Source organism: Nicotiana sylvestris, chromosome 7 (genome assembly GCF_000393655.2).
Source record: "Nicotiana sylvestris chromosome 7, ASM39365v2, whole genome shotgun sequence".
NCBI classification, from domain to species: Eukaryota; Viridiplantae; Streptophyta; class Magnoliopsida; order Solanales; family Solanaceae; genus Nicotiana; species Nicotiana sylvestris.
In genome coordinates, this window is record NC_091063.1 from 74,748,278 (window position 1) to 74,759,390 (window position 11,113).

An 11,113-nucleotide genomic window follows, 5' to 3' on the forward strand; every position below is an offset into this window, starting at 1 on the left:
GCAATTGTGAGATCGGCGATGATGTCATACATTGTTACGACCCAAAATCCCACCATATGAGCCGTGATGGCACTTAGTATCTAAGACTAAGTAAGTCGGTTGTAATAACAATTCAAGCCATTTTTTTAAAAGGATAATCGAAACTAACAACAAAAATAAAGATACAACCTCCCAAGACTGGTAGTACTAAGTCACGAACTCTAACTTAATACATGAAATGATTTGAAAGAAATTAAATATACATTACCGCTCAAATAATAATTAACAGTACAATAATAGGGAAAGACTCCAAGGGACTGCGACGACCAAAAGAGCCCTACCTTAAATCCTTGCGATCACACTCTAACTCTGTCCGAGTCCTATATCTCCAATACCTAGCTTTGTACATAAAAAAAATATACAGAAGTTTAGTATAAGTACATCACAGTGGTACCCAGTAAGTATCAAGACTAACCTCGGTGGAGTAGTGACGAGGTACAGTCAAGACATATCTAATAACCTGTGAAATATGGCATACCAAAATAATAGGAAACAAATAGCAATGATAGCAACAATTATCAACTAGTGATATAAACAGCATGGCAACAGGAATACCAAAAATATTGCTAAATAAATTATGATTACAAGTACAATCATTTAATCAAGTCCTTCAATTACACATCTTTCATCTAAAATTTTTCCAAATAATAATCTTTAGAATATAATACTTACCAATACATATATTTCGAATATACTTCCTTCAAATAAATATCTTTCGAATCTAATTCTTTGAAATAATATTTTGAATATAATTCTTTCAGATAAAAGTCACATTGTGACACCTCATTTCACAATCATAAAAATACGAGTCTCAACCCACCTTCATATTTTTCGTAATACGGGCCTCAACACACTTTCATATTTCCACGGCACCTCGTGCCCATATTTCTATCACAACTGCACGGACAACTCGCGTGCCAAAAATATCAATATATAAAAAAATATGCAAGATCAATTTACTTTACAAATAGTTTGAGTGAAGAAAATGACATTACACTTAAATTAAAGCATCATATAAACTAAGATTTGGATGTAAAACTTATTAATTTAAAACATAATAGTAATTTCTTTTATTTAAAACAACTCAATCATTGAAAATCACTAAAAACCAAAAATATAAATCTTCAAAGTCGCGTACTAAAAAGTCAAAGCCAACACAATGCAACAAGGAGCACAAAACATATAATAATAATAATAATAATAATAATAATAATAATAATAATAATAGTAATAATAATAATAATAATAATGTCAACTAGTACATCACGAAAGAAGATAAGAATTTACATATTAATGAAACAAAATCACCAAAGACAAGAACATAAACAAAGAAATATCAACAGGGCACTCCCGAGGTACCGCCTCGTAGTCCCAAATCATAAATAAATTCACAATATCTCATTTCCTTATATCACCGCGGGAGCCTTCACATATAATTTTAAAGAAAATATTTTTCTTCGAAATAACATCCCGCTTTTTAGCCACCCTTATCACACCGCATGACTTCTAGTAGTTCCCTTACTAGCCACGCGTTTCAAGTCACCCTTATCTCACTGCATGCGTTTCAACACCCTGGACTTATATCACCGCATGCGTATCAATATCACAATATTTCACAAACGCACCTCAAGTGTCCAAATATCACAGCATAATACAACTTGCACCTCAAGTGCCCAATTATCGCATCATAATACAACTTGCACCTCAAGTGATCACATATCAAAACATATCACAAATTGCACATCAAGTGCTCAAATATTACAACATATCACAAATTTCACATCCAGTGCTCAAATCTTATAACATATCACAAATTTCATGTCAAGTGCTCAAATATTACAACATATCACAAATTGCACATCAGGTGCCCAAATATTACAACTTGCCACATAAATCAACAATACATTATTTTTCACAATAAGAAGCCCATGGCTCGGTCATAATGCGCACAAAAATTTTAAAAAAATATCTGGGAGTGAAAACTCAACAAAATAATATTTCACAATTTAACACTTCGCCTCAATATGATTTACAACCTTTATAACTCAATATCAATTTCAACAACATGAACTGAAAAGAAATTCATCAAGGGACAATACTTTTTTTAATTCACAACTTCATGAAATAAATAGATTTATTCATCTTATTAACTAAATTTTTCATTTAAATTGTATGTAGATAAAATCAATAATGAAAATTATTTCCATAAAAATAGCAACTCAAACAAACACAAAGTTCACATAAAAGTCAAGTAGTAATCGCACCAAATTATCATATAAAAATAATCTAGACAAATAAGGAATGAAACATGACAAATAAGAGATTTAATAAGTCCTGACAATTTTCCAATTTAATACATAAGGTTGTCTACGAATTTTAACCGATATAATTTGCACATATAAACCAAGTACGTACTTGTTACCTCGCGTACATGGTTTTAAATCACACAATTTTCACATAAGACTCAATGCCTAAGGGGAAATTCTCCCACACAAGGTTAGACAAGATACTTACCTCAAATCACGCTATCTCAATCCAATAATTGACATTTTTCCTCGATTATCCAACTCTGAATGGTTCGAATCTAGCCAAAATAATTCAATACAATCAACACAAATTATTGGAATCAATCCCATATGAAAATACCAAATTTTCCAACAAAATCCGAAATTAGATCAAAAATCGCCTGTGGGGCCCACGTCTCGAAATCCGACGAAGGTTACAAAATATGAACACCCATTCAACCACAAGTCCAACCATACCAAAATTACTAAATTCCAACAACAAATCGACCTCCAAATTCTTAAATCAAAGGTATAGAGAATTTCTACCATTTTCAACCTAATTTACTAATTTCATGATAAAAACAATAATAGATTCATGTATTTTAACCAAAATCGAGTTAGAATCACTTACCCCAATCCATATGGTGAAAATCGCCTAAAAAATCGCTTCAATCCGAGCTCCATAGCTCCAAATGTGTTAAAAATGGCTGAAACTCACGTTTTGTAATCTGTCCAGGTAAGTCTCAGGTGTCTAATACGACTTATAAATCGCATTTGGTAACCGCGATTTGCCTCTACCCCAGAACACAACATTACCCGCCTTCAGTAAATCCACCATAACTTTTTGTACAAATATCCAAATGATGAACGGTTTGAAGCATTAGAAACTAGACTCAAAGACCTTTAATTTGATAGGTTGTGCATCACATAATACCTTATATATATATATATATATATATATATATATATATATATATATATATATGTGTGTGTGTGTGTGTGTGTGTGTAGATATGCTCATCCAAAGTGTGATCTTGTGCGTGCTTATTTAGAATTTTAGTCTATCTTGAAATTTTTCAACTTGGCTTAGACTTAGGCTTCTCCTTAGACCCCAAATCACTTATAATATACTTCGTACACTTATTATCATATCCAATTGATATTCATCATATTAATAGTCCGTCTTTGTGCACAAAATAATATAATTAGCGCACATCAACTTTCTTAATAGTTTAAGTACTTCAAAAATTTTCTGGGGTGTTACATACATCGTATTGGAGCACGTAGATGAAATGGAGCGTAACATCCATTTTTGTGTGATAAAAATGTGCTACAAAGACTTAAATTAAAGGTAAGTTCTACAAAGTGGTGGTTAGACAAACTATGTTATATGGGGAATAGTGTTAATTGGCTAGTCATGAACTCTCATGTCTAAAAGATGAAAGTAGTAGAGTCGAGGATGCTGAAGTTGATGTGTGGGGATACTAGGAGAGATATGGTCAGGAATGGGAATATTCAGGACAAGGTATGTGTAGTATCTGTCACGCCCCGAACCTGCGGAGGCGTGGCTGGCACCCGGTGCCATAGTGGCCCGAGCAAACCACTCTGTAACTCATTCATTTCTTTTTATAACTATCATGGACCAACATGACCACAACTCGTAATGTAAAATTTTAAGTGGGCAAATGTTATATCAATGAACCATCGTTCATAAAACATGAATACATATGGGTCATCAAGCCTCTAACATACTGTACATAGTAAATCCGTGTCTACAAAGTCTCTAAGATTATTTGATATAAAATGGGACAGGGTACCGACCTACCCATAAGTATGTAGCAAAACTCTGACGCGATGACTCATAGACTCGGCTGCACTCCGAATGAAGTGGAGTCTTACCGATCTTTCGCTGAATGCCAATCTCGTCTACTATGAGGGCTCATCAAACTGATTATCTGTCACGACCCAAAATCTCACCTATCGTGATGGCGCCTATCGTGGAACTAGGCAAGCCTCAACTCGACATCTCAACATAGTAGAACTTTTAAATAAAGGCGGAAGCAATTAATATTAAAGAAATCCTTTTAAAAAAAATAGAATATAACTCCAAAATTACTATACAATCCATCCCCAAAACCCGGTGTCACTGAGTGCATGGGCATCCAAATGAAAATAACATCTGACTGATAAAATACTGTCTGAAAATATAGAACAATAGAATATGAAAGGAAAGGAGAGTCAAGGTTAGCGAACGCCATGCAACTACCTCAATAGTCTCCTAAGTCTGACTTCTCAATCAGCAATCACCGTGACCAAAAATGTCTAGATCTGTACATGAGGTATAGAGGGTAACGTGAGTACACCAACTCAGTAAATAACAGAAATAAATAAGGAACTGAGAAGTAGTGACGAGCTATGCAAATACAGTTATATCAATAACTTTCAATAAGAATAGCCATACTTTCAATTTAATAGTTTAAGTCTCATCAGTGCGTACTCAAATAATCCAAATATCAAATATTCCATAAATATGTACTACAAATATAAATAGCAAGTAAGTGCAGCAATTAACTGAAAACAAATATAGCCTCTCAAGGCAACAGCTACTCAGCTCATCTCATAACTTAAAAATCTCAGTGGAAATAACAAAACCAAATCGGTAATCTAATTCCAAACTTCTCGTAAAAAGAACTCCAGTTCCAATGAAAGTTGTTCAAAATATTTGTTTAACATTTTTAATAGAGGCTCAGTATAAAGATGAGTGAAGACAGAAATTTCACAAAACAAGCCCCTTGGGTAAAACATCACTCGTATGTATGTATATATAGCCCCTCGGGCAAGCCTCTCAGTCCCTCATGACTCAACTTTCATCAATCAGCACTCACACTCAACAGGTACCTCATAATAACCGTTGCGGCGTGCAGCCCGATCCATATAGATATAGTCGATTGCGCTCACTGGGGTGTGCAGACTCCGGAGGGGCTCCTTCAGCCCAAGCGCTATAAATTGCACGGACAACTCACGTGCTGTACGGACAACTCACGTGCTATAATAATATCTAGATCCGCACGGACAACTCACGTGCTATACGGACAACTCACTTGCTATAATAGTATCTGGATCCGCACGGACAACTCACGTGCTGCATGGACAACTCACGTGCTATAATATAATATCTGGATCCGCATGGACAAGTTACGTGCTGCACGGACAACTCATGTGCTATAATAATATCTAGATCCACACGGACAACTAACGTGCTATAATATAATATTTGGATCCGCACTGACAACTCACGTGCTATAGTATCAATAACCTCACACTTAAGCCCTCGGCCTCACTCAGTCATCAATCTCTCCAGTCTCTTGGGATTTTAGAAATCATTTAAATGGGCCAAACATAAGTAATATCATATATCAACAATGAACAGTAACAGACGGAGGCATAATAAGCAAGAAAAGTTATGACTGAGTATAAAACAACAATTAACAGCTAATTCAGCAAGTACACGACCTCGCAGGTCTCAACAGTGATCACATAAGGCCTAAACATGATTTCTAACATGACGTACAATTAATTTCTATGAAAACAGAGGGAACATGTATTAAACAGTTGGCCAATTAATTCCACAGTCTCGCGGGACGGACCAAGTCACAATCCCTACGGTGCACGCCCACACGCCCGTCACCTAGAATGTGTGTCACCTCCAAAATAGTCATCCGACACAATGTCCGGGGTTTCATATAGGGGTGTGCATTCGATTTTGACCCTTATCGATAATTACTTATCGATTATCGATTTGTACATATGCTTATCGTTATCGTTTCAATAAGGTTTTGATTTTTTCGATTTCGATTTATCGATTTTTGGGGCTTATCGATTCGGTTATCGATTACACCAATAAGAAAATTTACGGGATTCCACGGAAAGTATATCGCTACAAACACACCTAACTAATATGGACAAAAGGAAGCTAAAATAAGAAGAGCACCGTTTATAACATAAAAATTGTGTCAACAAGCACATGCAACGAAACTAAAGTAAGGGATCAAATGTATGCCACCAACACTCCAACGGTATAAACAAACAAAAAATCAAAATACATCATCACGACTAATTCTGTTTTCCATTAATTTGAACTTCATTTACTTGAGCTTTAAATATGATCATTCCTTAAATGTGGTAAAGGAAATAATAGGGTTAGGGACTTAGGGTAAAGGAAAGGGTATTATAGAATAAGGGTAAAAAAAATTTAAAAAATTTTAATTTTTTTTTTTAAAAATTACTGTAGCTTATCGGTTTATCGATAAATCGATAATCGAAGAGGTCGAAATCGAAATCGAAATCGATAAATCGATAAGGAAAATTTTGAAATCGAAATCGATAAACCGATAACAAATAATCGATTCGATTTATCGATAAACCGATTCGAATGCACACCCCTAGTTTCATACCCTCAGGACCAGATTTATAACCGTTACTTACCACAATTCGAGCAAAACCCTACTCCGTAATGCCTTTTCCTCTCAGATCGACCTCCAAATGCCTCGAATCTAGCCACAATAATTCGATTCAATCAATAAAAATTATAGGAATTAATTCCATATGAAATTCTACATTTTTCACTAAAAATCCGAAATTGCACTAAAAATTTGCTCGTGGGGCCCACGTCTCGGAACCCGGCAAAAATTACGGAATATGAACCCCCATCCAACCACGAGTTTAACCATACCAAAATTACTAAATTTTGATAATATTTCGGCCCTCAAATCCTCAAATCTATCTGAGAGGGTTTCAAACTCTTCCAACTAAATTCACAGATTTAATGCCATAACTTGTAATAGATTCGGGTAATCTAACCAAAATTAAGTTAAGAACACTTAACCCGTTGTTTTCTCCGAAAATCGCCTCTCCCCGAGCTCTAATTTGGTAAAAATGGAAATGGGATGAAGTCCCATTTTCAGAACTTAACATTCTGTCCAAAATTTTCGTGGCTACTATTCATAAATATTGTACACGGTACTATTCACGACTACTGTTCATGGATACTATACATGTTACCGTACACGGCTACTGTTCACGTAGGTGTGATCACTGTTCACACGTGCGAAAAATACAGAAACTGCCTAAAAAATTTCAGCAGCCTTTTTATATCTGTTAACCTTCCGAAATCCACCCGAGGCCCTCAGAACCTTGACAAAATGCATCAACCAGTCCTAAAACATCATACGAACTTAGTCGAAACCTCAAATCACATCAAATAACACTAAAACCGCAAATCACACCCCAATTCAAGCCTAATGAAACTAGGAACGTCCAACTTCTATATTCGATGCAAAAACCTATCAAATCAAATCCGATTGACTTCAAATTTTGCACACAAGTCATAAATGACATAATGAAGCTATGAAAATTTTCAGAACTAGATTTCGACCCCGATATCAAAAAGTCAAATCTCCGGTCAAACTTAAGAAATCTTTAGCCTTAGATTTCTAGATTCCGTTAAATGGTGATAATTTGATCAAGGGACTTCCGAATTCGATTTCGGGCATATGACCAAGTCCCAAATCATGATACGGAACTACCGGAATGGTCAAAACTTTTATCAGGGTTTGTTTGTTCAAAATATTGACCGAAATCAACTTAGTTGAGTTTTAAAGCTCTAGTTCACAATTTAATCCATTTTTCTTATAAAAACCTTCCGAAAAATTATACGGACTGTGCACGCAAGTCGAGAAATTATTGATATCCCTTTTCATGGTCTTAAAACACCGAGATGATTATTTAATTTAAGATGACATTTTGGGTCATCACATTCTCCACCTCTAAAAGAAACTTTCGTCCTCGAATGTACTAAGAATTATTCTTAGGTTACCAAATTGATGATTTTACTTCTACACAAATATTCGCGATTGATCCCACATTACCTCATTCGGCATAAGTCTGACAACACCATTTCAATTGAGATTATTTCCTTTGATTATATTTGTAAACTTGAAGACCAAATTTCTTACACTCCAATCATTTCCAGAAAGGTCTGATTTTCACGGCAACATACGATATCAGTCTCGACTGGCTATAGCAACTCGTGCCTACGTACCTATCAAATACGGGGTATTACATTCTCCTCCACTTAGGGTCATTCGTCCTGAAATAAGAAGTAGAGCATGTCCTTAAACACATAATGTAACTTATCTCTTTCTTTGCACATCTCAATATCCCAAAATTTTTCTAACTCCCAAATTTTTCAGAAATTTCGGCAGAGTCTCCCTTGTAATTGGGCCTATCCACCTGCCAGAGTAACACCAAAACAACTCCTAACAACATGTCCACAACCCAAAAAAGCACCACAAAGTATATATTAATAACACTAATCTTCGTATTACAAGCACGTCATTATCACAATGATATCTTGACATGAAACACATCATATGTATGACCATAAATACGTCTCTGGTCTTAATAGTTGTTCATAAAAGATTACAACATCACCAATTAACCTCATGTTAACAAAATCTCGTTTCAAACCTCCAGTTTACTAACAATGAGGCATGAAGATCTCATAATTACTTACCCGAATTAACGAGTAACAATTTACATCCCCCGGGCACTCACCTCGTAGTCTAAAACTCAATAATTACAATACAAATCTGGAAATTATGCACAAAGATATTCATACAAGATTTTTTTTATTTTTTTCCAAATAAGTCTAATAGGCATGACTCCCTATAAGTACTATAGTACAAAATTTTAATTTCACAAAGGGGGCATTTAAGCACATAATTTTTTTTTCTTTCACCACAAGGACCTCGTCCTTATATAACATCTACCACAGATTGTAGCCCGATTTCAATATTTCACATAATATAAAATACAAGGATCTCATCCTCAACTCTGTACCACAAGTAATACGCACATCGTGCCAAATTGGAACATTCCATTTTCTTCCTTTGAATAATTTTCCGCTTAACAAAATCACAACACATAATGATAGACATAGATATCTCCATCGAATCTCCCAACAAGAGTATTCACATAAGTAGATTTCAGAATTACGAAATTCACTCATAAGTGGAGCACAATAGGAGGACTTGCCTCGATACTCAGAACCGAATCAAGTTAAGAAAATTGTTACTTTATAATAATTTGAGACCGTACTTGTAACGACACCATCTGGTGTTGCGACCTCAGCCATACCATATAAAATATATCAACGGGCTGGGTCTCCACCTCTAGAAGTCTCACCTCCACCTCTAACATCCTTACCCCTACCTCTGGCTGGTCATTTAAGTGGAGTAGTAACTGCAATGGGGCACGTAGCCTGAGTGCTTTGATAAAATATGTTTCTCCCAAGTCTAGGATAATTTTCCCATGATGTGTGTAGTACTATCACATTCATAACAATCCTTTTGAGGGTTCAGCTGCTCATACTGAGTCTATGCTAGATAACTGGAATAACCATTATACAAAGCTCGTGTAGGTAGTGCATTAAAAGAATTTACTGGAGCACCCTGAGTAATCAGATATATTGACTGGGCTGGCCGGCTACCCGAGCCCCTGTCATAATGATTTGTAGTTGCAGAGTAGAATCCGGTGAATCCTTTAAAACCACGAGACCTCTTGGTCTTTTTTTTCCTCATCCAGAACACATTCTAATATTTTGGCAATTTCTACCACTATCCGAAATGAAGCATCAACCAGTAGCTTCCCAGGTTTTACTAAATTTCCAGATCATAATTGAGTCTTTTAATGAGTCTGTGGACTCGCTCTCTGGCTTACGAACCAAAGTAGGAATATGACAACTAACTTATTGAACCTGATGACATATTCTGACACTGTCATGGTGACCTAACACAACCGTTAAACCACATATACCACATATTACAGAGAATTTGGGAGACAATTTTTTCAAAAACATTTCTGAGAACTGAGTTGAGAAGGTGGTGTTACATTGGCTAGTCTGCCCTCTTCATAGGCTTGCCACAAACACCGACGGCTAATTTCTTTTTTTTTTTGCTATGTTGACTCAACAATGCTGAGCTAACATATTTATTTGTATACTCTTCGATTGTTATTTGGGGTAACTCTTTCCCCCAATTATGCACAACAATCACAAAAGTATAGCTCCATCAAGATAAATCTTGGCACAAACGACGTAGTCCAGAAGATCGTCAACTACTGTACTTCCTTTGAAGCACCCAAAATCTGCAACCTTGACTTCCACACTGAGCAGACCTTCTATAAATTTATAGTTATTTTTCTAACTCCTTTGATACTAAAGTATTGGATAATTAAAGAGGCAGACACACCGTAAGTCTCAACCTTATCCCCTGCATGTCTCAGGCCTTAATTATGCGTATATTATTGGGGAGCCTTTCAGTACCATATATATATATATATATATATATATATATATATATATATATATATTTCAGGTCAAAACAGATATAACACATGACTATTCGATGTATTCATTGATAGTGGACATCCCCATTTTGCGCGAAGTCATGGGTCACAATGTCCGATAATCCACAATGCTGACCTTTTAACTCATATAAATCAACAAGACGTCAAGGTCCGTTGCACCCCTGCATGATTCACTGGGTGATCTTCTCAATACGTCTGCATCTTCAGACGAAACTATAACGGGTCTAGTAAATACCTAATCTTTCCACCACCTCTTGGCGGAACCCGTCATCTGAAACACAGTAAAATTAACCCCTATTTCTTTCAACTATTTCCATATTCTAAAATACTTCATGGCAGCGGTTCAGAAAATCCTATGGGTC